This window comes from Pleurodeles waltl, chromosome 5 (assembly GCF_031143425.1).
Source record: "Pleurodeles waltl isolate 20211129_DDA chromosome 5, aPleWal1.hap1.20221129, whole genome shotgun sequence".
NCBI lineage: Eukaryota > Metazoa > Chordata > Amphibia > Caudata > Salamandridae > Pleurodeles > Pleurodeles waltl.
The window spans coordinates 1,338,880,127-1,338,903,522 of NC_090444.1; the positions used below are offsets into that span (position 1 = coordinate 1,338,880,127).

The following is a 23,396-nucleotide window of genomic DNA, read 5'->3' on the forward strand; positions in this document are numbered from 1 at the left end:
CAATCCTTTCACCTAGTCACCTTTCCCCGGGCATGGTAGAGGCTTAAGACCCAGACCTGGGCTCCGGTTTCACAGGATCCGGTTTGAACTCTCTGCCCTTCCTCTCCAAGACATGTAGCCTAGTCCCCGGCAAACCAGGGAAAGGCAGGGCCAGCAACTGGAAGTACCTTGGTTTCGAGTCTGACCTCTTGGAAAACTTCAGTGCACGATGATCCTACACTTGATCTTAGGGAAAAGGCTGAGAAGCAATGGCCCGAAAGGTACCAGTATTATTACTACACAAAACAATCCACCTGTCTGTCTCGATTGCTCTGAGCCCTCTTGCTTCTTTTCCACACTCTTTCCAGGAGCCCAGCAAGTACCACTGGAAAAGAGGTCCTGGCTTCAAATTTTGTCCCTGCTCCCAGAATGTTCCGCAGTCACTTCATTGAGCATCCTTTAGCATACCAACATTGCCCTGATTTTAGCTTTCACATGCCACCCCTTCCCTTTCACTGCATCCAGCCCTCTGGCCAGAAACCCTCAGAAGCAGGGGATTCAGGCGTCAGGCCAGGACACCCAGGACACAGTCCTGGCAGCAAGTAGTGGACAATTTGCCATCACTTGAGAGGGCCCGGGTGCCCTGTAGTTAAGGCCTATATATAAGACTCTGCCATTTAGGGATGGATGGGGTGGGTAGAGAAGGAAAAGGACTATGCCTTTCCCTTCTTGCCCGGAAAAGACAAGGACAGTGTCCACTTCTCCTGCTCTGCCACTGGCAGGCCACCCACCATCTCTCGCTCTCTCTCTCTCTGTCCCTCACTCGCCACTTCCTTCTCTTTCTGTCTCCATCTCCCTCCTCCTTACTTCCTGAAAACCATGACTCCATGAAATGGGTCTTAACCTCGCTTCTCTCTTATTTTCTTGGTTGTCTCAACTGTGAACTGGATCCAAAAAAGAAAAGAAAAGACACATTGCTAAAAATGTCTCGGGACAGAGTAAAGAAAGAACTAAAAAAGCTTTACAATGCTTAGAAATACACAAATAATCAAATAAATAAAATATTTGAATAAAAAAAGACACACCTGTGGCACAGTAGCTAGATTGGTTTTATTCACACACAAAGACATTTTACAGAGTTTGCAGTGAAGCTATACTTTAATTTTTTCCCAGGTGGGGAAGTGCACCATTCCTGGAGGTAGTCATACCAGGTTGATCCATGGAGTGGACAAAGCAAGCTTTAATTTCCATCTCCCTGTTGCAAAAATCAACTTAATATATGGCCCCAGATGCAGGATGTATCAGATATTAAACTGATATGAACAGATTTCTTTGTTTTGAAAAACTTTATTGAAGGTATATACAGAAATGACAACATTCTTATATAAAACAACAAAACTCAAAGCAATCCAGTATGAAGAATATAGCTTAAAACAACTATGATAGCTAACAAGCACCATATAGGAAGAACCACAAACTACCCACCCTGCAAATATTATTAAACCAAAAAATTAGTATCAACACAACTCCGATCAAAGCCAGCTCATCCCACCCCCCGTTTTTTTACTAACATTTTATTGAGGCCTATGCAAATGCCAATCCATTTTACACCTGTTGGAAAGGTGTGATAGATAAAACTCTCATGTGACCCACCCTTTCCAGTTCTTGACTTGCCATAGCAGGTTGACTTTTTCAGTACCATAGACCATCTTATGTACATGCAGGTAAGTAGTCATTTTATCTAAGCAGAGGTTTCTCCAATCCTGCGGGTTCAAGTCTTTATGGGTAAAGAGAAACTAATTGTGATATTCCCAGAGTGCTTGTCTACCACAGTTAATGAACCTCCACGCAGTTACATGATTCAGCTGGAAAAAGGAGTCCATATAATAGGGTTTCCAAAGTCAAGGCCGAAATGCCTGCTATATTTTTCAAAAAGGCTTTAACAGTGACCAAAAAATCTGGGCATACGGGCAACCCCAAAAGAGATACAAGATGGTTTCCTCATGCAAGTAAGCACGCCACGCCGATGCTGAAATGACTTGACAGGAAGACACACAAGCACACATATCCAAGCCAAGTCCTTTTAAAGATATGCAAGGGATTTATGCCCTACCAAGGCCCATATTTCCTTAGACCAAGGTGCAGAAAAGGAGCTGATAAGTTCAGTCTGTTCTGCTCCAAATGAAATTTTTCTAGACTACGAACATTTTTAAACGTATCAACAGTCAATGAGGTGAGATACAGCCCTTGAATAAACAATCGCAGTGATTTATAATACGAAAGAAGGGTATATGACAAAGGAACCAGATTGGTACGGCGAAACAAATGAAAAACGGCAAAATAACACACCTGTAAAATAACAGGTGAAAAGACTAGCCACATTTGCAGGACAGGCATACACTTTAGATACGGCATGGGATTTTTTTTTTTAATAGAGATAAAAATGGACATCAGGCATACCTTTGCCCCCACTCCACCAATCTTTACATACCTTAAACCTAGCTAGTTTTTCCAATTGAGAACCCCACAGGAAAGAGAAAAACATTTGAATACATTTTTGCAAAACCGCAGGAGGGGGGGATAGACCATACTAAGATATAAGAGAAGGGGTAGCAGAACGGCCTTGATAACTAAAACCTTCCCTTCAATGGTTAATTTGCGAGTGCACCATAATGGAATTTTTCGTTCCATCTTACCATGCACATCTTTCCAATTTTGATCCTTGTGACCAGCTTCAGCAAAAAACATATGCCAAAGATTTGATAGGGTCACAGGAAACTAACACAGGTAATTTTGCCATGTGATCCTAGGACCCAAAGTAAGACAGGCACATTTATCAAGGTTTAAACCAAGCCCAGACACTCAATTGAAAAGAGCAGCATGCTGCAAAGTCGCACGCATCACTATGGAGCTGAAACATAAGACTGTAATATCATCCATGTACGCAGCCGCCTTTACCTGATTACCGGATCCTCGTAGAATAAAGGAACCTATTATACAAGCGTCCTGTCGCAGATGACACAGAGAGAGTTCGACAGCACAGGTGAAGAGGAGAGGCGAAAGGGGGCAGCCTTGTCAAACACCAGCTTAAGTGAGAAATTCCTATGTGTACTTTTTAATACTCACCATACTACAAGCCTGTTTATATAACAACGAAATCATATGGATACATTTGGGTGGAACATGTAAGCGTTACAACACAGCAAACAAAAACAAATGAGACACCCTATGAAATGCTTTTTGGAAATCAAGACTTAAAACTGCCAAAGGGTATATACTGGTCTTGGGTATAGTAAATCACTTCTCTGATGGTTGTTAAATTATCAACAGTATAACGACCGTTCAGTGCACAAGTCTGATAAGGTTGAATACATGTAGATAAAAGAGAACAACGTCTTCGGGCTAAAACTTTAGACACCAGTTTGTAGTCTACGTTGAACAGTGAAATGGGACGCCAGTTTTGTAATGAGGTTTCGACACCTTTCTTATAAATTAAAGTAATGGTTCCTTTGGAAAACTCAGCAGTGAACTCATTGTGGTGAAACCCTTTGGTTATCATTGTCATGAAATCAACACAAATTAGGTCCCAAGATTACTTATAAAACTCCCAAGAGAGACCATCCAAGCCAGGACTGGAACCAATTGCTCCTAACCCTAAAACAGAAAGAAACTCTTCCCGAGTGAATGGGCTGTCAAGAAAAGCCTTATGATGCTCGGTTAGAAAGCAAATCGCAGTGAGCAGAATCATCTTGTGGTAGAGAAGGAGATTACAAATTTTAGTAGAATTCAAATGCAATTAGTTTACAACTCTTGACACCATGACAACGTACCCCTTCAGTATTGGCCAAAACTGTTAAAAGTTTATGTTGCTTTTTTGCTTTCTGAAAGAAAAAGGAAGTACATTTTTCATCCTGTTGAAAGGTGGGTACTCTAGACTGGAAAATAATCGCTTTACTTTTCCGTTGCAACCAAAGAGACATAGCCATTTTTATGTTGCGAATATCATCAGTAACATTTTTGCCTGGCTCCCCCAGGTGCTGGAGGAGTACATCCCATTGTGGAAGCTGGGAGAATTCGGCCTATATTACTATGCAAGAAAGTGCAGCTTGCTTTAGAAAAAAAAAACCTTGTTCTTATGCTTAAACCCACGCCACCACTGATATTGTTAGGGGAAAGTACTCTTTTTAAGTACCCATTTTTTATAGCTCCTACGATAGTGCTCACAAATGAATTCATTAAGTAATAATTGGCAAATGAGCTTCAAATACCCAGGTGGTCTTGGAAGCTGTTCTGACAAATATAATGTAGCACAAAGAAAATCGTGAGCTGTAAAAACAACTGGAGTTAATTGACATTGCACAGATGGCAAAGTTTTTGATGCAAAAATGAAATCAATTTGAGACTTGCTTCCCACGTGAATCCTGTACCAGGAGGGTAATGTTTTGAAAATACATCATACAATTTCAAATAATAAACAATACTGTGGAAGATTTTTAAAGTGACATCCAAGGCATACTCTCCTTGTGACCCTTGGACATCCTTGTGGTGTAAAATACAATTGAAGTCACCAATCAAAATTAACGGAATAGCACCTGTAACAAAAGGCTTTATTATCTGGAAAAGGTGTTAGTGCTTCACTTTTTGTGTGCAGGAGCATAGGCATTACACACTCTCAGAGAAACTCCATCCACCTGCTGAGAGAGGAGGACTCCCCAACCTGGGGACAAAACACGTTCTCCTACAATCTGCCAATGTCTGTCCTTAAACAAGATCACCACACCATTATTTTTGTTTGGACCACCCGACCAAACTGAGGGCCCTGCCGTCCAGTTAGTACTATACGTACTGTAATCCTTACGAAGAGAGAGATTGCACTCTTGCAGACAAATAATATCAGCAGCAACATTGTTACAATAGTCTAAAATCAATCATCACTGTGTTCAAATACGTACCATTGCCTCGAACATTGCAGGAAGCAACAGTTACCAGTATGATAAAAGAGAAGAAAGGAGCAATCATAACTACTAGTCAGGGGAAGAAAGAGCACCCTCATCCTCATAAAATCCCTGGGCATCGGCAGGAGGGAATGAAGCAGAAACCTATGCCTCAAGATTAGACGTGGCTTCCAGATCAATTCTCTGGCAATCACTCACCTCAAGATCATGAGCCACATTGTGGCATACCTCCTCGGATCCCAAGAAAATGGTGAGAGGAGCAAAATGACTTCCCTTAGAGAGAAGGTCTAATGACATGGTGCGCCGCTTGGCACGAGTAGTTAAATGTGCATTCACTACCTGTTTGGTACTGCAGGACTTGCGTTTGCTTGAAAAATACATTGTCCACCCACTATGATCCATATCAGGATCAGTATCTAGTTTCTTCAAGTTGGAGGGTTGGACGGGGAGACCACAACACCTTCCAGCTTCAAATCTTGCAATACTTTATCAGCTGGCTGTTTGAGAGAGCTAATGTCTGTGAAAGGCGTCTCTGGGACACACTTCCCTACCTTATCCACACCTTTAATATCCAACAAGGAGGCAATACCTGTAGAATTGTTTTTATCCCTTAAAGACTGAGATTCCAAGTGCTTTTTATGCTGCTCTAAAACTCTCCACTTGATAGGCTCCGCATCAAGTTGATCCAATTCTTCCTGCACTATGCTTTGCGTGAGCTGATGTGAGTCAGAAACTAAGTCAAAACCTGGCTTTGGAACATCTGGTACCTGACCATCATCTAAAGGAGCGGCAGGACAGGAGAAATAAATAGAAATGTCATTGATGTAGCCCATGATCTGGGAATAAGTGATGTCAGAGGTGGACACCCCATGGACCGCCTTAGAGGAAGAATCCCAGACAGAGGGAAGCACTGGGGCTTGCACAAGCCCTTTCATCACACTAGCAGCATGTACATAAGAAAACTTACCCTTGAGGCACATCCAGAAAAGAAGATCCAAGCTCCCACCCAAATTACATCTTTTAGGCATTAGACAATCAGCTGGCTAATGGTCCAAACCATCACAATTACGACATACAATATCAGTGCAATGCTCCTTAACGTGCCCAAATGCTGACAAAGGCAGCAGAACAAAGGCTGTCCAGAGTACACTAGAAAGCCCTTGTTAACTCCAAGGGTAAAAAGTCTGCAGAGGATGAGCAAGGCCCTTAATAACAGTAGGGTCTTCATTAAAGTTACTAAGTACTTTCTCTTACCATTCCAGATCCCACACATATTCAGAATCTTCTGACCCCCTCTAACAATAACAGGACAAAAAGACTTCAATCAAACCAGAATCTGTGTAAGGGTTATACATATGCACCACTAATACCACCTCCCTTGGTGCAAACCTTGGGGTAACAGTCAAACCTCCCAACAGACTGACATGTTTACCATCAGTAACAGTTTTTAAAACATTCTAACATATGGATTCATTAGAGAATGTAGGATCAAAAACACCCCGATTGGAGAAGTTTAGAATGCACTTGATGGCAGAATCAGCCACTTTGCAAGCAGTTTTTAAAAAGTCATCCACAATAAACAGAATATTTTTCTCCTTATGATGTTCCTCCTGGATTTCCATTTGACTGGAATTAGGGATATAGTGCAGAGCCCGTCTGTTTGTAAGTAGAAGCCATAATAGCAAGCTTTAACATTAAAACCACCCGGTATGTGATGGCTTAATAATAAGAAGACAGTCTTCAAAATAGTTTATTGTGGTGAAAAACAGGACGACAAGTCTTACCTACGAGGTAAGCTGGTGCAGGTAAAATCCAGATAAAAATGCAGCAAAGCCCCTTCACAAGAGCGGGGGCAAGAAGGAGGGGCGACCCCCCTATCCAAGTGCAGAGATGTAAGGCAACTCCCATGAGCAAAATCAGAAAAGCCTCAGCACACCACTATGCACAGCGTAACTTTGTAACAGAAGTCAGAGATCGTTACGTGTGCAGCAGCTGAAAGCTGCGATGGCCCTGAAACGGACAGCTCCTCAGTGAACTAGTGAACCAACAGTGTCGGAAGTGCATCCAGGTCCTGGGGAAGTCAGGAGTTACAGGCCCAGCCCCTTCACTGCAAGAAACCCTGAGTAAAGGCAAATGAAGGGTGCCACCAGCCCCACCAGCCTCAGAGCTTTAGCCCAGTTCCGGTCAAGCCGGAAGTCGCAGGCCCGTCCCCTCCGCTTTAAGAAGCCTCAGCAATATCGTCACTAGTCCACCCAAACCTCAGACCTCCCACCCAGAGGTGTCAACCTTGCCCCGGTTAAGCCAGGGAATTAAGCCCAACCCCTTAGGTGTTCAGAAAGAGGGAATCACTTCCTGAGGTCTCCTATCACCTATTCAGGATGCAGCCTGGCTCCCGACAAGCCAGAGTGACCAGAGTGATGCAGGCCCTTCAAGGGTCAAAAAGCCCCATCTTTTGCCAAGCCAAGTCCGTACTTGATCCGCTTCTTCTCTTTTCCATCAATCGCCCCCTTGCGAAATAGATCCAAAAACAAAAGACACACTGCTGAAGAAGCCGTATTTTTCTGACATTTTTCTCCACCAAAGTGTAGCCTTGGAGCAGAGGAAAAAAAACTAACAGAAAGGAAGGGGGCGGTATTAAATATGACAAAAATATAATGAAATAAATACAACCTGCCACAGCTGCCACAAAGTGGCCAGTTTGGTTTTATTTACACCCAAATCCATTAGCGTCACTTTACAGAGTGTGCCAGTGAAGCGCTACTTTAGTTTTTTTCGTCTTTTTTTCAACAGCATGGTTTTCCCTGGGTGGGGAAGTGCACCATTCCTGGAGGTACTGCAATACCAGGTTCATGTGTGGAGTGGACACAGCAAGCTCCTATTCCATCTCCCTGTTCCAAAAATCTATTTAATATATGACCCCCAGATAGAGGACGTATCAGATGTTAAACTTATGAGAATTTGTTTTTCTTTTCTAAAAGTATATCTTTATTTAAGGTTTTTGCACACAATACGAATTACCAATCCCATAGGCTGGTGTACAGTTCACCTTATACAAAGGGTGCTGGCAAGTAGGACTTTTCAGGGTTTCCACCTATAATATTTATTAAATTCACCAAATAAAATTGCGTCACTTAGTAATATGCGAAGACCTATCCCTTTATGAGGGGTCCTTTATGGTGGTTTAAGTATTATCTTATTATCTATTGTGCCCATTATTTATGTTGCCATGTTTCTGCTTCTTCTTTGCTATGTTTTTAAAATCATATCATAAATAGATAATTACTTTATTGATACAGCACTTTATGCATACAAATGCGTCTGGTGCTTATGAGAACAAAATCTATAGATTTCTAGAGAACCACAAGCCTTCTGTAACCATACTGATTATTTTCCATGCTTTAGCTTTATTTTCTTTGGTTAATTTTGTCACAGATATGATGTTTTCGTGATTTAGGAACCTTAAGATGGGATTTTGTTCCAGCATTTTCCCCATATGGCACCATAATCTTTGTGAACACATACAGTTCGACATCAGTTGTAGAACTGATTCTTCTCCTGGCCAAAGGTCTTTCTGACATTTTGGTATTCTTGCTGTTCCTCTGTGGTATTGGAACTATCTGGTTGGTAGGCAGATGTGTACGACCATCCAGGCGATTACTTTTTATTCATTTGTGGTGTGTTTCAAGCTCACTTATTTCAAGACTTCAGCTGTTTTCCCCTCAATCCAGTTGCTGATGTCTGCTCTTTTGCATTAGTTTTAGAGGGTTTTCTTGTGGTCGTATGGAGTCATGGTCTTTTAGAACTGTTTTGCATATAAAAAGATAGCGTTCATGGCATATGTACATAGGTGTGAGAATCAGTTGAAAACTTTGCACAGAATACATCTTGAACCTGTGGAAAGAAAGCAAACATAAGATCTCACATAAGATGTACTTGTTGTATGCTTTTCTGACACAGCATTAAATATTTGGAAAAAAGAAAAACTTTTATACTTGGCATGTTCTTTCCCCCTTTATCATGTGGTTTACAAATGGGGCCTCTTTTCAACTGTATAGTGCCAAAGGAATGTAAATGCTATTCTGTTCATTTGTTTTAGCATGCTTTAGTGTTTGTGTATGTATGTGTGGGGGGTATATTACTGATATATACAGTACGATGGGCAGTATTACTGCCTTTAGGACCATAAGTTTGCCTTCCATGGTGAGTTTTCTTGTTCACCAGAGATCAATTTTGTTCTTCACTTTTTAGTTGTGTCTTAAAGGTTTTTGTCCCCTTTTGTATCTTGAGAGAAAGAGATTCCTAGTATTTTGGTGGGGTGTGTAGTGGTCTGGATTGGGAGTTTAGTCATATGGTCTCACTAACCTATTGTAAGACATGTACTTTTCCCTTCGATCAGGATCAAGCTTGAAGCTTGGTCAAAGATTTGTACATGGAGGATAGACCTTCTAGCTTCTTGTGGGGGTTTGAAGATAATGGTGAGGTCATCCATTTAGGGGACACACTTTGCCTCTAGACCTTGTGATCCTGTTATGAAAGCCCCTCTTTAATCTTATCTTTTCTGATGTGTACAGGTAACGGTTCTAGGAAACAAATGAAAAGGGCTGGAAAGAGTGGACAGCTTTGTTGTACTTCTGTTTGGAAATAAAATACATTAGTTTAGGAAACAATAACATTTAAACAGGTAGCTGCACTTGTATAAAACATTGAATCTGTAAGAATAGAAAATGTGGGAAAACTCATCTTGTTAAGAACGTGAACGAGAAAGCTATGTGATACATTATCAAAGGCACTGGTGAAAACAGTGCCATTATGCCCAGTGTGTCCATATTTTCTCTCTGATTGTGTTGAGGTTGTCCCTTATTTGTCTTCCTGGGCCCGCACAAGTTTGGTCTTTATGTGTCAGAGACCAAAACCCTCTTTAACCAGTTGGCTAAAACTTTGGTAAATAGTTTATAATCTACATTTAGCAGTGATATAGGTCTCCAATTTGTAATATATTTTTCTCCCCACTTCTTGTTGATTAGCATTATTAGCCCATAGCAGAAATTCTGTGATAGTTAGCTTTCGTGCATTCAATGCATATTTGTATAATATCACTAGCTATGATATGGCAGTATGTTTTATGAAATTCCCATGGGATGTCATCTATCCCAGCATTAGACAGATTTGAACATTTTTGCAAAGCTTATAGGAGCTCCTTTACAGTGAGTGCCCCCTTTAAAAAATTAACCCAGTTAGGTTTCAAAATATTTTCAGTTAGGTAAACATATTGTGACAAGATGGGAGGGTCTTCATTTCCTTTTTGATGTCAATTAGAATAAGCATTTTTTACAACCATTTTACATTTTTCTGTTCCCTTCTGAGTTATCCCATTTGTATCCAACAATTTCTATATATTTTTGTGCATGTGTATTTTCTTCTTCAAAAATAAAGAAGCACATCCTTCTCCTTCTTCATAATGTTTTACTCTAGAATTAAACATTGTCTGTTTCCCCTTTTCCTGCAACCATTCACTTAGATCATTTTAACTTGTTCTATTTCAATTCTTACATTCATTTTTAGGTTGTCAAATCTTTGTAGCATTCCTAAATGATCTTGCAGGATTGAGAATGTTTCAGTTTTTTCAACACTTCTTTGCATTCCTGCCCTTTTAAAGAAACTGTCTATGTGAGTTTTTGTCTGTGATCACCTTTCTGCAGTGGATGTATAGTTTTGTCTCCTTTTAATTATGTGTAAAATTTCTGATTGTCTTTAATTATCTCTTCCTCTTGTAAGAGGGAGGCATCTAGTTTCCAGTACTATTTCCCTTTTTCATATCTGTATGTGAAATGTAGCACACACAAAAGGGAAGATGAGGTAATTTTAAAAGAATATCACCCTTTGTGGAACCCAAAAATGGTTTTAGATGGTAGCGGGCAGCCAAATCAGCCAGTATTGGTTTCTTGAAGACAGTGTAACTACAGGGAGATGCTCTAGCTCCCACTCCAGTTTTAAGAGAGTTTAGATTAACATGGGTAATCCCTAGGTATTTGTACAGGAAGTGGCAAGTAAGGTCACTGCATGAGACTCTACTACCACATACTGCACGTATTTCTGAGAACAAGTTGTGGTGAGAGTGAGTCCAGGGATCAAAGTTCTGAAGAAGGCCAGTGACTCAGAGGTGCCGTAGGCAAAAACATGTTGACAGCAGATGAGATGGTGGGGCACTAATCTCCCAGTTCATCAGAGGAAAGGTTTTTCAACCCTGACTCTGGGCCCCAGAGTAAAATAGAACAGGGACACTCCTAAGGTAGTTATAATTGCATGGTGGATCCCTTTGAGTGCTTGTTTTCAAACAATCCAAAAACATTGCTTAACCCCTAGCGTTGGTCTGCGCAGGAGTGTAGTATCACTCACAATGATGAAGCATGCCACTAAGCAGATGAGGGCAATTTTGAAACCATTTTTGGTATCCCACAGAGGGTAATAGCCTTTTAACATGACCTCCTCTCCCCTTTTCTGTGTGCTAGATTATCGGTAGGAGAGGATGGTAGAGGAGTGGTACTTCTCACCCTTTTTCCTTGGACTTATGGTGTCTGTGGAATGTGGCTATTACTATGGAATGACCTGAGAAAGGAGTGGGACTAAAAGAAAAAGACTTTAGTGATGGTGGAATTATTGCAAAAAATGAAATCTATGTGTGATTTTGTTGGTGCCTTTATCTGAATGCCACCTGAAATGTGTCCATGGTTTGTGTTTGACTTTGTATGCCTCTTTGGGGTTGATATCTGTGAGTAGTGTTCTGGAAGTTTTGGATAATATGTCTAGATTGCATGTGTTCCTATCTCTAGCCTATCTTTTTCATGTAAAATACATTTGAAATCTCCTAAAATTAATATTGGGTCTGAACCTGTAAGGAAAATTTTAATTAGGTTAAAGAGTTCTTCCCTCTCTTTCTTTTCTGGTGAGGCATATACATTGAAAATTTGAAAAAACATTGTATTCATTTTGAGTGTTATTATTATTGCCTTCCCTGCACATAATAGTGTCTTTCAGAACTTGAACATAGTTATCCCAGCATAGAATAGCTATAATCACATTCCTGTTTCCTCCCTCGAACAGGCTGATGGACATATGGTTCACCATCTACCCTTTTCACAGTAGTCTTTAAGGTCTAAAGATCATTCTTGTAAGCAAATATTTCTGTTGTAGTATGTATGCAATACTCATGACTGTCATTCTTTTTCACTTTGTGCCAAACCTCTTACACTGAAGGTAGCAAACATAATCACCACTATGTAGGTTCAAAATAGTATATCCATTGTAATTGTGAGTTTGTAAAGGTGACCATGTGTAATGCTATCTGTATTTAATCACCAATTCCATCTTGACCACTGACTCCATTTTGCGGTTAGCTTAGCTTCAAATGCCATCACGCCGGTGCGTAGGCATTTTTCCACACACAGCTTGTTAATCTGTTTTCGCTTTTCTCACATGGGAAGGGAACACAACATCGGGAGTTCAGTGTTGATAAGAGTGTACAAGGATGAGAATGTTTATAGCGAGAAGGGTACAGCTCAGTCTTGGAAATACACCTTGGAATGTAGCCAATCTCTTTGCATGGTTTTCAACACTGACCCAGTAGGGCCAGCACTTGAATATCACAACTAACTCGAAGGGAGAGGGGTTACTAGAACCTTCCTCTTAAGTTTTATTTAAAGTATATACAGTGGGAAATCTTGGCGCTGAGGAGGAAGGAACTCATTCCTGAGGGTGTACACATTGTTCAGTAAAATCAGAGTCCCATTAGGAAAATCCCTCCTGTCTCAACTGTCCTGGGTTCCACTGCTCCCCATTATTTCTTAATTATCTAGCTTTACTGTGTGCCTGCATATATATATATATATATATATATATATATATATATATATTTATTCACTGCATACATATTCATTGTTGACATATTGCATTTTTTCTGATTGTTATCATCCAACTGTTGTAACTATTTTAGTAGCTGCACATGTTTTGCTGCATTCAAATTAAACATTAATGTTAATATTTTTGTATAACCCTATTAGAACTCTAGGAAGTGCCTTAATAAATTCTTTACTCAGACTAAAAGTGCTGCATTCTTTAGCTTCATTCCCTCTTAGTTTGAAGCAAAGCAGAACAATTTGGATTAGTCAGCAGGATATGAGGTGAAAGATTTAAAAGTGAAAAATGTTTGGCAAAAAGTCAAAGACAGTATCCCAGGTTACAAATGAGATACCAGGGTGGGAAAACACACCCTCTAATGTTCTTCTGAATGAATGGTCTTGTGGAGCAGGTTTATGCAAAAACTGGGACGGATGTCTTAGCAATGCTGAGCCAAAAACAGTTTCTCTGTTTACAGAAAGTACCTCTGGAACAGGGATATAATTTATCTACTTTAGGCAGACGGGGCTGAATCCTGTTATCTGCTTATAGAAAAATGCATGAAAAATACATGCAGCTGGAACAAGAAAACCAGCAATTAGAGAGGCAGCTAGTTGAAGCTAAAAGTAATGTAACCATGCTGTCTTGTCAGAATAAATTATTGTAAGACAAAGCAGATATTGATCAATCTGTCGCAGAGAAGGCAGCTGTCCGGAGTAGCCAAATACAGGTATTGGAAATGGAAGGGGAAAGTTCATTCAGCTATTTCTAAAGGATGGTTAAATTCGGATCCGGAAATCTGGAATGGAAGTATCTGGGACTCAACCGATTTTTTTCGGATTCCAGTGATGAGTCAGTTAAAAAAGGTGGGGGCCAGTGTGAGTGGGCAAACAGAAAGTGGTTCATACGCAGCCAATATTTAGATAAAAAATGCAGGGCACTCCACAAAGCCCGGGATGGCTTGAGATGCACTCCCTTGAAAATTACATCCAGCAGGAAGGTACAGGAGGCTATGGAGTAATGTTAGATACTGGAGATGCTCCTAAGTTTTTTATTCTTAGCACTGACCCCACAATACAGGAGCAGTTTAGGGGTTATCAGGGTAACCAGCAGGTCACCCTTTTCCAGCTAGCAGTCCTCGGATGTAACCATAAATATCCTACAGAATCAGATTGGCCACAAAATGACAAGCCCTGGTACAGAGAGGCAATGCAGAGAATTAAGGAGGAGTGAATGAAAACTGCTATTTTCCTGGGTGATGCTCACCGTCGGTTTGATGGATCGCTCTCTGTGTCAGTACGAAATAAAATTATTTGCCTTGCTCCTCCTGCTTACAAGCAAGTAATAACGACTCTCCTAATTAATCAGACAGGGCAGGCATTAACAGATGTGCTAGAGGCAGTTTGTGAGTTAGGAGAGCTTGGACAAAACCTGAGAGAGCCTTGAGGTCTGAGGGTTGCACAGATAATAACAGAGTATCTAGGAGAGGCATGTTTATGGCATTACTGAAGGATGGTATCAACAAAGAGCAGATTGATGGGATAGATACCAAAGGATTGTGGGAGATGTACCGAAAGAGAGGGCTGGGCAGAAAGGAAGGCAGCCGGAAAGTTAACAAGCAAGATAATAAATGAGTGAATCAGGGCCAGCCACAGATGCAGGAGGAAGGAAAAGAGAGGGAGAAAAATGTTTCTTCATGAGGGAAAGAGGAGGGAGATTTGGGCAGCAATTGGTTAATTGCTGAGAATAGGGAAGGAGAGGAATCTCTTCACAGATATGAGAGCATATATTCAGACCTGACTTGGGCAAAGGTTGACAGGTTTAAATCAGATTAGGAAAACGGCCATGCTCCGGTACAGGGAAAGGCTTGTAAAGATAACAGACCCATGTGATTTAAAAATTCACTGGAAGCACAAAAATGTTCAAAGGGTCCAGGCATTAGTCGACACCGGAGCGGAGGCTTCTTTAATTCATGTAAACCCAAATAAGTTTACAGGTCAGCACTACACCATCACAGGGTTGGGTGGAAAACAAACCCCCACTGTGTAGACTACTGTCCAAATGAAAATAGGGAGAATACCAAAAAGAGAATATACTGTTTTGATTGTGTCCCTCCTAGAGTATACACTGGGAATTGACATTCAGAAGGGGATTACTTTAAACTTGGATGATGGTTGTTACCAGTTTGGATCAAAGAGATATATTTCAGTGGCAACAGTGACGTGGGTCATCTGAAGATATCCCCAGTGAAGGTGCCCCCAGCAACAAAGGTGATTCATTTGAAACAATACCAAATTCCAGGAGGGCATGAGAAAATAAGTGAGACTATACAGGAGTTGATGGAGGCAGGGGTGGTGGCTCCAGTCACCACTGAATAGAATAGTCCTCTTTGGCCCGTGTGCCGATCTGATGGGCGTTATAGCATGACAATTGATTACTGCGGATTAAACAAATATACACCACCTTTGACTGCTGTGATCCCCGATGCCATCACTTTGATTGAGAGAATACAAAAACATTAAGGGGCGCCTGGTATGCAACCATTGATATTGCCAATGCTTTTCTATACCATTGGCCCATGATAGTCAGGAGCAATTTAGTTTCTCCCACAGCGGCAAACAATTCTGAATGCTAAGGCTCCCCCAAGGGTATGTACATAGCCCTACCATCTGTCACTGGCTGGTAGCAGAACACCTAGATGAAGTATCTGTCATTCCAGGGGTGCAATTGTCTCATTATATTGATGATGTGATGATTAAGGAAGAGACACAAGAAAGGGTGCAGACTGAGTTGGATAGGGTTGTGGAACTCTTGCAGAGCAAAGGCTGGGTGATTAATCCAGATAAGATACAAGGACACTCTCAAAATGTGAAGATTCTAGGAATTCAGTGGATCAGGGACATAGAGAGGTGTTGCCGCAGGCAAAACAAAAGATCTTAGAATTTGCCACTCCCGTACTAAGTAGGAGACTCAGCGATTCATTTGATTGTTTGGTTTTTGGAGACAGCATATCCCTCACTTGAGTCAGATTCTGGCCCCTTTGTACAAAGTGACAGGAAAGAAACACGAGTTTGAAGGGGAGAGCAGCAGCAGCGTGCGTTTGACTTGGCAAATGATGCGATTCAACAGGATTTAGACTGATGGCCAGTACAGGAAGGAGACTTTGAGTTTCATGTAACTGTTAAGGGGCAATATACAAATTGGAGCATGTAGCAAAAACAGGGAAGAACAAGGGTGCCCCTGGGTTTCTGGACCACAAAGCTACCTAATGCTGGAGAAGGATATACTCCCTTTGAGAAACAGTTACTTGCTTTTTACTGTGCTCTAGTGGATAATGAGCAATGACTCTAAGCCATAATGTGATTCTGAGACCTGAGATTCCAATAATGTAGTGGGTGATGAGTTCACCTAAAACTCACCGTATAGAACATGCATAAGAGGCCAGTATAATTTGCTGGAAATGGTACATACAGGACAGGGACCAGCAGGGACAGCAGCCCTGCATGAACAGGTGGCACAAGCCCCTGTGCAGGATGATGAGAGGGTGCAGAATGTACCACAGATAAAAGAGTCACCAGTGAGGTGGGGTGAGCCATTTGAATCCTTGTCCCCTGAGGATTGGAAGCATGTATTGTTTACCAATGGTTTAGCCACGTCTGTGGGGGCCAAAAGACATTGGAAGGCAGTGTCATATAACCCAGTCACCAAGAAGGTTTTATTCACTACAGGAGAAGGGTATAGTAGTCAATATACAGAATTGTATGCTGTATATCAGGCACTGAAACAGGAATTCCACGGGACTTGTCACATTTATATTGATTCTTTGTCTACCACCAATGGCTTAGCCATCTGGTTTCCCAACTGGAATGCACATAACTGACAACTACATTCTAAGGAGGTATGGGGCAAAGAGTTGTGTCACAAATTTGGGGAAATGCTAGAGCAAAGTACCGTTACTATGTATCATGTAGATGCCCACTGTCCCAACGACTCACCAGAACAATGGTTTAATTCCCTTGCAGACGACAAAGCCAAAATCTCAGAGGCAGAAGTGGCAACACAGGATTCTGACTTGGTGGGGATGGCTAAGTGGGCGCACCAAAAATGTGGACATCTGGGAGAGAAGGCCACTAACAGGTGGCCAGAGATTATGTACGTGCAAAAAAGTATACCCATTATAATTGTGAGTTTGTAAAGGTGACCATGGTGAGTCAAGATTTTCTGACATTCCTTCATTCATTATAGGGCTAAGTGGTCCATATTCCTCTGTGGCTTCTAAAAAAGGGAGAAAATACGCAGAACTGGGGTATCCTCTATCCTTGATTGCTGGTTTTTTTATGGCAATTAAGATTCCTGTGTTCTGGAGTGTCAAAGCTTTTTGCTACCTCTTCTTTTTGAGAGAAGTTCTGGAGTACACTGAACTTTCCGCCTACAAATTTTCTTTTTAGTTAGAGTTTTTTTTTTGGTAGGCGCTTTTGTTTTGCTGTAGTTTCCTTGTCTTTACTTGGAGCTATCTTTTGGTTGGTTTTTGGTAGTTGCCATCCCAAGTCATTCATTCCTTCTTGTTCTTGTGTTTCCTGTTCTGTTGTTTTGGGTTCTTCTTGTGCCAGATTTTCTATGGCTGTTTCCATATATTGGATTGCTAGGACTACTTGTGAGTCTGTAGGTGGTTGATTGTTGTTGGTAGTTTGGGGTTTGATCCCTGTTCACTTGTTTGGGTCATAATAGGCTCTTTGTGTTTCTGTTCATCTTCTTGTGTTTGATTCTTTTTGTGTTTGTTGTTCTCCATTTTGTGTTGGCTGTTTTGTGCTGCAGCCATAATTCCCACATTGAGAGTTAATGCTTCTAAATGGTCTATCTCTATGGCAGACTCTTCCTTTAGATTATCTTTGGAAATGTTGCCTTCAAAGTTAAAGGCATAGCTGTTGGTATTGGAATTGTGTAGGACTTTTCTCCTTTATCTTTTGGGGTTTGTGAATAAGAGGCTAGCCTTAGATGGTAAGATCTGTATAGGTTTTTTTTCACTTCCACACATGTTTAACTTTCTTTTCTATGGATTATTTAAATAGCAAGGGAGTGTGGGGTGGGGTAGGGGCTTGAGGGGGAGGTACAGATTCACCTTAGATTGTAGTTGGTTGTGTCCGGTGTGCTCCTCCTAGCTCTGCAACCGCTGCTCCTGAGTTCTTCAGCTGTTTATTCTGTGACCACAGGGCTTCAACTCCGGAACTCTGGTGTTTCTGTGTGCCTATCAGCATCAACATTAATACATTTGTGTTTAAACAATAACAAGTTTCTTGTTATCCAAAACTTTCTTTTGCACATGGAATAATGTATTGTCATTTTCCTTTGGGAGGGAGGATCCCAAACCATATAAAATTAGTTTATAAGAAATTTTGTTTTGCTTAGTGATCCCATATATTAGGGGACCTAAGGTTCTCCGAAAGTCTTGTGCAAAAAAAAAACAGCTTCAAAAGAGATATAGAATGTTCTCTTCTCCTGGGCATCCTGGTCAAGGATATCTTGTAGATCTTGCCAATCCTCCTCTGTGCTGGAAAACCTTAATTGGAAACGCATTATTTACTGAAAGCCAGGCAATGTCCTTTTGTGCGTTAGAGGTATCTGGGTTATGCACTTTGTCCCATACACTTTTTGATTGTTTCTAAGAAAGATTATTAATCTTTTCCATTTTTCCTGGTTTTTTAATTCATTTTTTAGATGTGTTCTTGATTCAAAACAGTCTCCTTCAATTTGTAGTTGAAAAACCAATGTAACAAAAGGTTGAATACATGAATACATTTTCTATTTTCTTCGGGTAAAAAGCAACTGGCAAAGAGTTATAACGAGGCAATATTTTAAGTTTATAAAAGATGTTGCCTACTTCATATCTTATAATATTTGCAGCAATGTTTATATTTTCTTGTATAGCATTCAGGCAGACAGAAATAGTTTGAAAAAATATATAAAAAACAGATTTGGCATACTTTTACCACCATTTTGTAAACATTTGAATACAATTGTTCTTTTAACATTCTCCATTTTTGAATTCAGAAAGAAGTTGAAGGAAGATTTTTGCAGTTCAGTTCACACAAGATTTATTCGGTCTAGTTTAACCATCAAAGCAATAACAATAAAACCACAGTCTGTGCATAAAAAATAAAAGAATCAGCGATTGTACAATGAAATAATAATGTAAATCTCACATGTATCTCCCCTCCTATATGTGAGGAAGAATCATCGATCTTTAGCTTCCTCATTGTTGATTAGATAAAAGTCACATTGAACTTAAAACTATTATATAAAACAATAGTTAAATTAAATAAATTAAGATCAATGTTCAATTAAGAGCAAGTCACTGTGATTTTTTAAAAGACGTGTGCATATGTGCCATGCGGACGCAAGGAACTTGCTGACCGCACAAATTAAAAGGGAAGAACAATCTCTCATCATCAACCCTAGGGCATCTTTACACGTTCTCAAACCCATATTCCTGCAGGCGGGGCAGAGCCATTTCCGCCGAGCAAGCCCATAAGCAGGACAAATAAACATAAAGTGCACTACAGTTTCTGCAGAGCCATTACAACTTGGGCATTGGTGGGTTAGCGAAGTGGAACACCATGGGCTAGTAAAAGACTTCAGGGGTAGACATCCATACCTAAACTGGACATACAAACTTTTGCTTAGTTGATCAGAAATTAAATCTAAAAAGGGTTCGAAGTGAGGATACCACTTGAAATCGAGAAATTGGGATGTCAACCTACCCATAACATGTTCCTAACATGGGACCACTAAACTGATTTCAAATGTTCCTTTTGAGCCCTCCTTAAATTGTAGGGTTGGCTTCAAAAGTCACTAAGTCCCAAAGTATGGAACCAATCCGAAATATACTTGAGCCAAGGGATAGAGAGTACATTCGGTCTATCCAGTAAATCTTGTAGAGACTCCTTGTATACAACTAATTCGGGGGTGGTCCAGATACAAACCCAAAAAATTAAAGGCCTTAGAGCTATTATGTCAGAAATGTGGGAGAACCCTAAATCCAGAAACACTGGAACCAAGGTACTGCGAGGACATGCCAAAAGAGATCTTAGAAAGTTGTTTTCCCCCACAGATAATTTATTAGTTTTAATACAGCCCCAAACCTCTGCGCCATAGACCGCAGTGCTCTAGGCCTTCGCTAGATAAATTTTAATGGCTGGGGAAACAACTTTCACAATATTGGACTTTTGAAAGCGCAGAATTGCCCCTGACCTATGTGCTAAAAGAGCTAAACTTTTTTCCACCTGGGCCTGCCAGTTCATGTTATTACTAATTCTCACCCCTAGGTAATCAATGCAGCATACCTTTCTCAGAGGGACCTCATTGTGTAAAATGCTGCACCGTTTGGTGCGACCACAACCAAAAATCATAAATTTAGTTTAGCTAGAATTAAGCTCCAATCCATGATCTGCACAAACCACACTGAACCTATTCAGGAGAACCTGAAGGCCCATAGGTGTTTTGGAGATAAGAAGGGAGTCATCAGCAAATAAAAGGATTGGAACTTTTGAATTGTTCAGGGAAGGGGCATCATTTTGGCAATCAGTTACAACTTGCACCACCTCATTAATGAACAAAGAAAAAAGAGTGGGTGCAAGGACACAGCCCTGGCGTACCCCCCACCTGATATCTATGCGGTCGGTGAGTTCCTCCTGACTGGCCCATCTTACTCGAGCATAGGTGTTCTCATGCAACCTTTGAATTAGGTGCACCAGATTCCCTGGGACACCAATTTTGTTTAGGACTTCCCACGGTTTCTCTCTTGGGACGAGATCAAAGGCGGACTTTAAGTCCACAAAAGAAACGTACAAGTTATGTTTAGCCAGAGTAACGTATTTCCAAAGTAGCAGGAAGAGCCTAAAAACTTGGTCCATAGTACTAATTCTTGGGCGAAAACCAGCCTGGAGAGGGGATAAAGTTATCAATAAGACTAATTGGGCAGTAATTTGCGGGCAGTCCCACATCTCCTTTTTTATTGATAGGGATAATTTCTGCCCGAGCCACGAATAAGGAATAGGGCCACCTGCTGCTATGGCATTCGACAATGTATTTATATACCACGTCCAAATGATGGGTTCAGACTTAAACAGGTCCCCCAGTATCTTATCAGGACCAGGAGCCTTGGCAGGTTTCAAAGAATTAATAGCTGCTGTAGTTTCAGCAATTGTGAAAACAATATCCTCCACGGGGCCTTCAGTAAGAAGTCTGCATTCATCACCCCTATGGTACACAGGATCCTGCTGTATGGATGGAGTATAAATCTCAGAGAAATGGACCTCCCATCTTTCGGGCTCGATGTGCAAGTTTAAAGTGTCACTACCCCATCTATGCCTGTTGGTCAGCAACCTCCAAAAAGAACCCTCATCTCGATTTTTAACTGCATCCAGCAGCTTCTGCCAGATCTCAGATTCCCAATTTTTCTTTGCCAGATCCATGACCTTGGTATAGCTATGTCTGGCGGCCCTGATCTCCTCCTGTGAGTGCTTTTGGAGGGCCAATTTAAGATTGAGCCTCGCATGTTCACAATCGTGGTTAAACTATTCTCTAGATTGAGTGATATCAGGAGTATACCTAGAAGTAATTTCTTTATAAAAAATCTTCTGTAGGATGTTTGTCAATTCAACATGGGTAATCAGAATTGGAATACCGTCAACCTCTTGATCATCAAAACTAGAAAACAGCTGTAAAATGGAAGAATACATTTCCTCAATCAGGAATAGATTAGATATATATTTTGGCCAACTGACACGGGTTTGCCTAAGATTCAAACGGGGGATCGGGACATCACTAGTCTCTAGATGTTGAGCTCTCCCAAATGCTTGATTGGATAAAATAAGACACAGAGGATGGTGATCGCTATCATAGCGGGGTACCACCTTCATATCCAAAGTGTTTGACCAGAGCCTAATATCGACCAGGAAATAATCAATAGTACTGGAAGAACGCCCTCGCTTAAAAGTGGAAGCACGATTTGGGTCAGATCTAGTACGACCATTACATTCTCTAAGTCCAAATCGTGAACAAAAGGAAGCCATCTGCATAGCAACACAAGAGCCGATGCTGGGAGTATCATCCTTCGATTGGGGTATACCCCAAGATTCATCTTCTTCAGTTGTCAGATTACCTATAAGGTTCTTGAATACGAAGGAACAATTTATATCACCCCCTACCACCAGATAATTAGATGGATGCAGAAGTTCCATATACTCAGCTAACTGAGCAAGGGCCCTAGATTCCATGCTACGGGGGACGGACCTCGCGTACACATTGACCATGATCACTATAAAACCAGGTTGAAATGTAAGTCTAACACCCAATAAATCTAATGAATTAAGGGATAGTACAGAGTGGTCACATTTCAATTTCTTGTTTAATAAAATCATAAGCCCACTCATAGGTCTACCAAAGCCTCCGGAGGCGGGTTGAGCTGTGGAAAAATATGTTGTGAACCCGTCAACATATATCATCTCTTCTGCCCAAGTTTCCTGAAAAAAACATATGTCTTGCTTGGTAATGAGGTTGACCCAATCGGGATCTCCCAGCTTTTTCTCTATTCCAGCCACATTCCAAGACATAATGTTAAATTCAGGAAGCACAAGTGTTGGCCTGGCTCTCAGGGGTGCAGTGAACTCCAGAGCCCCTGGTCGTTTGTCTCTACAGGCTGTAGTATCTACAGTGGGGAGCTCTGAGGGTGGAACAATATTTAGTCAGTCTAAATCAGATAGTAGAGGGGAAGGGATCTCGGTCATAAATGGTCGATTGCTCTTAGGTGGACCCTGAGCCCCTCCCACAAGAACATTAAATGGTCTATCAGTCCTTTTTGTCTCGCCCCCCGGAGGGTACATACAGAGGCCAATTCCGGTATCTCTGCCAGTTTTCAGAGGACTGGTCCGTGAATTGAAAGCCATAAGGTTGTCGGCCATGGAGGTATCGAGAAAAATTATTGAAATATAATCAAAATCTGAGTCTGGTTGGGCATGTCTGCGTACCGCCCGAATATCAGACCGAATAACAGAGAGACGTTTCCTCTGTATGTGAATCCAATAAATAACTTTATTATTGAGAGATTCATAAGACTGTCTGTGGCCAGCAGGCAACCTGGGGACCCCTGTCATGTAAATACAGGCATCCTTCCTGCTCTGGTCATATCTCCCCTTTAAATCAGTCGCCTGGATTTATCTAGGTTGGACTCAATGTAAAACTCTGGGTGAACTAGCAGGCGCCTGTACGCCCATACCATCCTTAGCTTCCTTGAAAGAAGGAATTTTACAGGGAAGGCTCTGGTCATAGTTTTTTGAGGGAAAATTGGGCAAACGCCCAGTATCAATGGGAGTATCGATAGGAAGGGATGGGCAACTCCCCTTTTTGTTCACTGCCGTGCTCATGCACTTCTCCCTCGACTTTAAGCTTCTGGGGAAAATTGTTGAGTTATCCCTAGTATCTAGTGTTGCTAACATGTCAGACCCCCCCCCCCCGGTCGGCTCAGGGTTGTGATCATTCGTGCTGGGCAGTTTACAATTACATGTTACCTTT

At 41.2% G+C, this 23,396-nt stretch overlaps 1 non-coding gene and 1 pseudogene across 1 annotated transcript; both read right to left on the reverse strand.

The window, feature by feature from the left end:
• Positions 1-1,155: 1,155 nt before the first annotated feature.
• Positions 1,156-1,339, reverse strand: LOC138297624 (U2 spliceosomal RNA). The gene has a single exon (XR_011204187.1). It is a non-coding gene; the product is annotated as a U2 spliceosomal RNA (small nuclear RNA).
• A 6,403-nt stretch (positions 1,340-7,742) lies between these two features.
• Positions 7,743-7,915, reverse strand: LOC138297627 (U2 spliceosomal RNA; annotated as a pseudogene).
• Positions 7,916-23,396: the final 15,481 nt, after the last annotated feature.